Genomic DNA, 6,631 nt, shown 5'->3' on the forward strand with positions numbered 1-6,631 from the left:
TGCCGCTTAGAAAGGTATATCAAACTACTTCACCACCACCATTGTCATCATCACCAGCCTACCTGCGCCTCCCTGTAGGGCAATGCCCCCCTCCCCCACCATGCAGAGGGCGTAGTCAGGATAATAATGATGATGATGGTGAACACGAAGAAGAAAAAGTTGGTGGCGGCAGTAAATGCTTTGATGTTCTAGTTCACACCATACGCATTCATTTCGAAGGACTCCATTCTCTCTGACGGGCGCAAATGAAGTTATCTCTCTCTCTCTCCTCCGTGCACTGCTTGGCTTCGATTGTGCAGCGTGAGCCGTGCGCCCCGTACAGCATAACTACAATAATAGTTACTGAAAACTTTAGCGTTTCTCAACGAACTGCGATTTGTCACGCAAGTAAAAGTTGCTAGCTGGCGGGACGTGAATCCAGCTGGCGTGCTAGAAGTGCGCTGTGCAGTATAAGAAAACGTTAGACGAGTTTGTGTGCGTTTTTTTTTCTTTTTACTCAATCACAGCGTGCACGATCGAGCCGCAGACAATCTTAAAGCGAAAGCCTTCTCGCCGAATTCGAGGGTATACATTTTAGGAAGTCATTAACACGAGAGATTTCAAAGCATGTACTACACACGCTATCCGCACAGCCGCATCACACGTACCGGGCCACATGCCGCACGCAAGCGGAGGGTGAAAGAGCATCATCGACTCCCTCGTTCAGGGCCATTCCACGCGCTCCCCGCACAGCCGCAACGCACGTGCCGGCACACCTACTGCACCAAAGCAAAGGGTGAAAGAGCGTCGCTGATTGGCTTATTTGTCCCCCGCTTGCATGCGGCAGGGGTCCCGGAGCGTGCGTTGCGGCTGTGCGGCAAGTGCGTGGAGCTTGTTTCGCAGGAATTCCGGCGTGGAAAAATAGTCACCTTGAGCGAGGCCAAAAAAATCGGGAAATATGCAAACGAAATAAAGGCGCCGGAGAGCAATCCACATACCTTTTGTCATTGCATGGCTTCCCCTCAAGGCAAGCTGGGATGAGGGTTAAAAGCAGCAGCAGCTTTTGGACGCGGAATACGCTGTGGTGTGCCATATTGGATGTGATACTAAACAGTGCGACCACGACAAGGACACAAGGACCACGACAAGGACAACAAAAGAACGAATATCACAGGACAAGCGCTGACCACCAAGTGAAAGTTTATTTGAAGACAATCAGCCTTTTAAACGATTTCAGGACACGCGCTCGTCAGTCGTAAACAACGAGCAAAGCGTTCTGTTAAAAACTTTATCTCTTTTTGATAACACAATACAGGAAACTATAACGCAGTTGTCACTGTTATTTTAATATACCGAAGACTTCCGATGAAAACCAGCGCCTTTCACACCTTGCTCCGTTTTTTTTTCTTTTCTTGTAAACTTTGCTCTTTCAAACGTTTGGCAACACGTGCACTTACTGCAATGTTCAGCTAAATAATTATGATATCCGTTCATCACTTTACTTCAATACTGATGGGCGTGATGATTGAAACACTGTTCCTCTCGGCCTCACGGGCATCTGACGAAAGACCATATAAAACGTTCCATCAGTTAAACAAGTTCTACGATTGGCTGCACACAGGAGGTGCCACTGCAGACGTAGATGACTTTTTGAGAGATATAGGGGCCTTATACTAGCGAGATATAGAGGACTTATACATGAGATATAGAGTCGAAAAACTGATATATACATGACTTATATCAGTGAGATGTAAGGGACTTTTACTAGTGAGATATAGTGACACATGTCTGCTTATAGAGTACTTACACTGATATATATAGCTTACTTTTACTGATATATAGAAGAGTTATACTACTGAGATATAGAGCACTTGCATCACTGAGACGTATGGATCTTTTACTGGAAAGATACTGAGACACGCGTTTGCACAATTTATTTTTGTCCGGCGGGTAAAATACCAAGGCAGAACACGGTATACGTGGTGTTTAACGTCCCAAAACCACGATTTGATTATGAGAGACGCCGTAGTGGATGGCTCCGGAAATTTCGACCACCTGGGGTTCTTTAACGTGCACCCAAATCTGAGCACACGAGCCCACAGCATTTTCGCCTCCATCCGAAATGACCAAGGCAAGGCAGAACACAAGCGAACACCTCCCTCCCCGACGTGATTGCTTAGTTGCTTGTCACTTTGAAAAAAAAAAGAAAAAAAAAAAACTCGAGGGCGCGAGTTTACGGTCGCCAGACTCGTTTTGATGACGCATAAAATGATTGAGGTGCACTGAGGGAAGTCCACGTCATCGGAATAAATTCACGGTACTGCCCCCCCCCCCCCAGCTGCATGCCGCCAGCCTCAGAATCTAATGACGGATATGGCATGAAAAATGCTAGCATTTCATTTTCTACACTTGCGCAAACACACTCACTCATCTTGATGGGGAGTGATGCGCACAAAACACGGGGGCACACGAAGTTGGTGCAAATAAGGTCACATTTCTCGCCAATAAATTGTAGTTTGCGCTTCGTCTGTCCATCTGTGCTCCCTCTAATGCCCCGCTTTTCGCGCGCATCGCTCGTCATCACGATGATTTACTAACGAGCCCAAGTTGACACCCTCCTAAAGAGCAATCACTCACTCACTTATCACTAGGGTGGTGTTCTTACATAGCTCTTTAGCGATATCGGCCATCGTCTCTGTGTTCTCGTCGCAAAACACACACACACACACACACACACACACACACACACACACACACACACACACACACACACACACACACACACACACACACACACACACATGCACGCGCGCGCGACAACTGCGCTATTGTGACGCGGCAATGACATTATCACGCACATGCTGCATGATGTGGCTGAAGCTTGCGTATTGCGCGTGTTTGAGTGATAGGCCCTGACCACCCAAAGAAACAAAAAAAAACCATAACAAGAAAAAAATCGCTTCATTGTCATATAGTTCTGCGGCCACACGTGCATAATAAGTGCTGCCTATTCGATATACAGTGCCGTTGTTAAATGAGTAGAAACGCAAAGATTTTTCACCTTGTTTTTTTTTCTGTTGCAATAATTCAGTAGCTAACCCCCTTATGGCTAAAACCATTTCGGAACAAAACCTCGGGAGAAACCGTATCGTATCCCAAGGCACGGCGAAAAACGTCGTAGAAGTGACGTTAATGAGGCTCAGCAATACTTTTTCAAGTAGCCATGGAATAGATTCACGAAAGCTAATCGCCTCACGAATTCACCACCGCAAATTTCTTTTAGAATGCATCGAGTATTCTAAAAGAAATTTGCGGTGGTAAATTCGTGAGGCGATTAGCTTCTTTCGTGGCCGTCCGGCAAGCCCAGGATGCCGCCCGGGTCCAAGGACTCGAGGCCGTCACCTAGGACGGGGTGCTTGTAGCCCCACCCCGCTCAATGACGCCGGACATGTTCAATAAAGTTTTCACTCACTCACTCCATCCAGTATACGAGCGAGGTTACAAAGTGCATGCGACAAAGGTTTGTCGCATGCAGTGCTAGGAGCTAAGCATGGTTAAGCAGGGTGTGATGCCACGGGGAAAGAAAATGTGTCACGCGCGCCTCATGACGGGGGGTACTTGTTTTTTCCCCTTTCTCTCTCTCTCTCTTTTCTAAAATGCGGCATTTCAGTGCGATGGCACGCGCACGAGTGGAAAAGTCAAGGCCTCTTGCAGCAGCCCTATTAACAAGCGAGCATGCTATATACCCAAATAAGCCAATGGCTGACACAATGACGGTGGCGAATGATTTTTAAGCTTGTAGCGTCATTTGTTGAGAGAAGACAAAGCAATAATATTTAGCTGACTTGGAGACTTTGCTGTGGCCTGGTGTGCGACGAATGGCGGCGCTGCGAACAGTGCTTGTATGACGTCAGTTCAGGGGATTCGCGCGCTTTCGACGCGGCGCCGTATTCGTGTCGAGTTTTACCGCCGTCGTGGAAAAACTCGACAAAGGGGCAGTTCAATTGGCTATCTTGTGTGTGGTGGCTACTGACACTGTTCTAACAACCACGGGTGTCCGCTTTTGACGCGCATTTTAAAGGCACAGCGCTAATTGTTTCTTAAAACTGCGGCCGCTTGTCTCCGCGGCGAGTGCTGTGCAATGGTGAAGAACTGCTCTGTGTCTCTAGATGATCACCCACCCGTGAAAATGTCGTTAGCTTTCACAACTATGAAAAGAACCCGAAGCTGAGGAAGAAGTGGTTCGTCAAACTGAGGAAGGAAAAGTGTCCCACTCCTTTATCGACCATGTGCAGCAAGCACTTCACTGGCAGTCCTTTTGCTATATCCGCCCTATACGCGCCACTCTTCGGTAAGCTTGCAACCGTGTTTCAGCGCCTCACCAGTACTTCAGCCATTGATTGCACACAGGCTACAAGCCTAGGCGACTTACAACAGGTGAGGTGCCGCCCCAAAACCTACCACGAAAGCCGCTAGACACGCGTGAGCCGACGACGCGGCCTCCGAATGGCCTCGGGTGAGCCCAGCTAAGCGTCGTAGGACATCTGAAACTTGTCATTACTTGGCTGCTGTACGTACATGTATATATAGTTTACTGATCAAGACAATCGCGTGCCCAGCGCACTGCTTATCCTAAACTCATAAGTGAAGCCCGCTGTCGCAGTTGAGTGCACGTTCACTAAAGGTTGTCACACAAGGCAGTGCAAACACTTTAAACGGAGCTCCTTAAGCTTTTCGTTTTGACACGTGCAGAAACGCAAACTCACTTGGCTTGCCTTTGCCACGTTGGTTTTTGTAACCGTGTGCGCGGTATTTATAATCAGCGATAACTATTGTATGCTGATACCCAAGCGCCGGCCCTGTGCGGTGTTAACATAACCTACTTCGCGATGTCGCTTTCAGTGAACAAACATTACTGAGACAAAGTGCAGCCATTGGCATTTGTCGCTGGGTGGAGGCGAAACTTGCCCCCTCCTCGAGTCACACCAGCAAGACTACTCTTACTGCGACTACAACACGGGCTTGCGCCCTGCCGACGCCCATAGCTGCAATCCGAGCACGATTATCGCTAATTTGGCAACTGGATGCTGTTTTTAATTTCTAGTACATTCCATGAACTGTCGATTGACTGCCGAAGCGGCAATCTAAACAACTCTCTGCACTAATTATCTCATCTCTTGCTTGCGAATGCCAGAAATCAGCGACTCTCACGCATATATCCTCGTGTTCACTGTCCCTATCGTTGCACTGCAGAAAAGATATCCTAAAGGGCACACGTGGCCTTTAGAATTGTCGTGAAATATAACGTCTTTTTCGTGAGCGGACGAAGCATACTGAGGCACAGAGCAGTACTTCACCACTGCGCAGCACTCGACAGCCACGGGGACGTTGGGTGGCGCGTTTACAAGTCCACGTGTTCAACAACGTGGCCTACATCGTTGCCTTTCTAAAGCTCTATGTATACATGCTTGTAGATGCTGAAGAAAGACACGCTTATTGAAATTTCTAAAGAAACACCCGAACTAATTAGTATCGCACGGTGGGAACTGCAGATGACGAGCGAGAACACTCACGGATGCTCATAGTTTCATTTTCTTACCAGCAATGCAGTCGGCGACACCAGCGCGTTCAGCGGCCATCTGAAAGGTTTCTTGGCCCTGTAGATTGGGGCGCAACTAAAGAATATTCACAACTGCACTCGAAAACATTTGTTGCGGGCGTTGGTTGACCCTCTCGAGGGTGTTCGTTCAACAATGTTCCCTTCAGAAGCAGACGATCAGCACATAGGAGCAGCGGCTCCTGCAGCGAGGTTGAGAGCGGAGTCCCCGAGCTGACGTGACACGCTAGAGGGCGCCACTCCAACATCTCGAGGCCTCGCGCGCTCTCGGAAGCCTCGACTACCAATCGGCTGCGTTTTCTGACTATGCTCAAAAAGTGTTGCAGGGCCCCTTTAAATATATGGGCAAAAAATTATGGACCATCTCCCCGACTGGAACCCTGATGGGATGAGGAGGCGTTGACCCGGTTGAAACTGGCGTCTACGCGGGTGCTGGAAGAACAGTTTGAAGCGAAACTCGGTGTAGTGTTCACTCGAGTAAACGTTTGTTTGAAACGCAAAGACATGGGGGGGGGGAAGTTGGGTTTCGTGTAAGTTTCGTCGCAGATAAACGAGGTGAAAGAGTGTTTCCACTGGACGTGCGGTCGAGCGCTGCGGCCGATGGAAAGGGTGAAGCGAGTGAGAAGTCTGTTGAGAGCGGGCGGAGGATCCGGGAGCTGCAGGCGCTGCTGCGAACGTGCTGTGGGAGAGAGCACGCACACGCGAGGGAAGCGTGCCAGAGAAGCGTGACGTCAACGCGCAGCTGCAGCGTGACCTACTTGGCACCGCTCCAACACCTGCGGCGAGGGGAACGCGTTGCGGCGCGTTCGTACGGCGTTACACACGCGAGTCAAAAAGATGCTTCGCATCTAATAAAAACACCAGATGCTCCACGGCGTCCTCACTGTGCTGGTTCACTTCTGCGCATAGTTGTAGTTTCCCGACGTGAAATTGCCGCATATTGTGCAGCTTGCATGCAGTAAAATGTTGCAAACACACATTTACCATGCAGGCTGTTCTTGCGTGGTGGGTACAAATGCTGCATGCTGAAATTTT

The sequence above is a fragment of the Rhipicephalus microplus genome, chromosome 6 (assembly GCF_043290135.1).
Source record: "Rhipicephalus microplus isolate Deutch F79 chromosome 6, USDA_Rmic, whole genome shotgun sequence".
Classification (NCBI taxonomy): domain Eukaryota; kingdom Metazoa; phylum Arthropoda; class Arachnida; order Ixodida; family Ixodidae; genus Rhipicephalus; species Rhipicephalus microplus.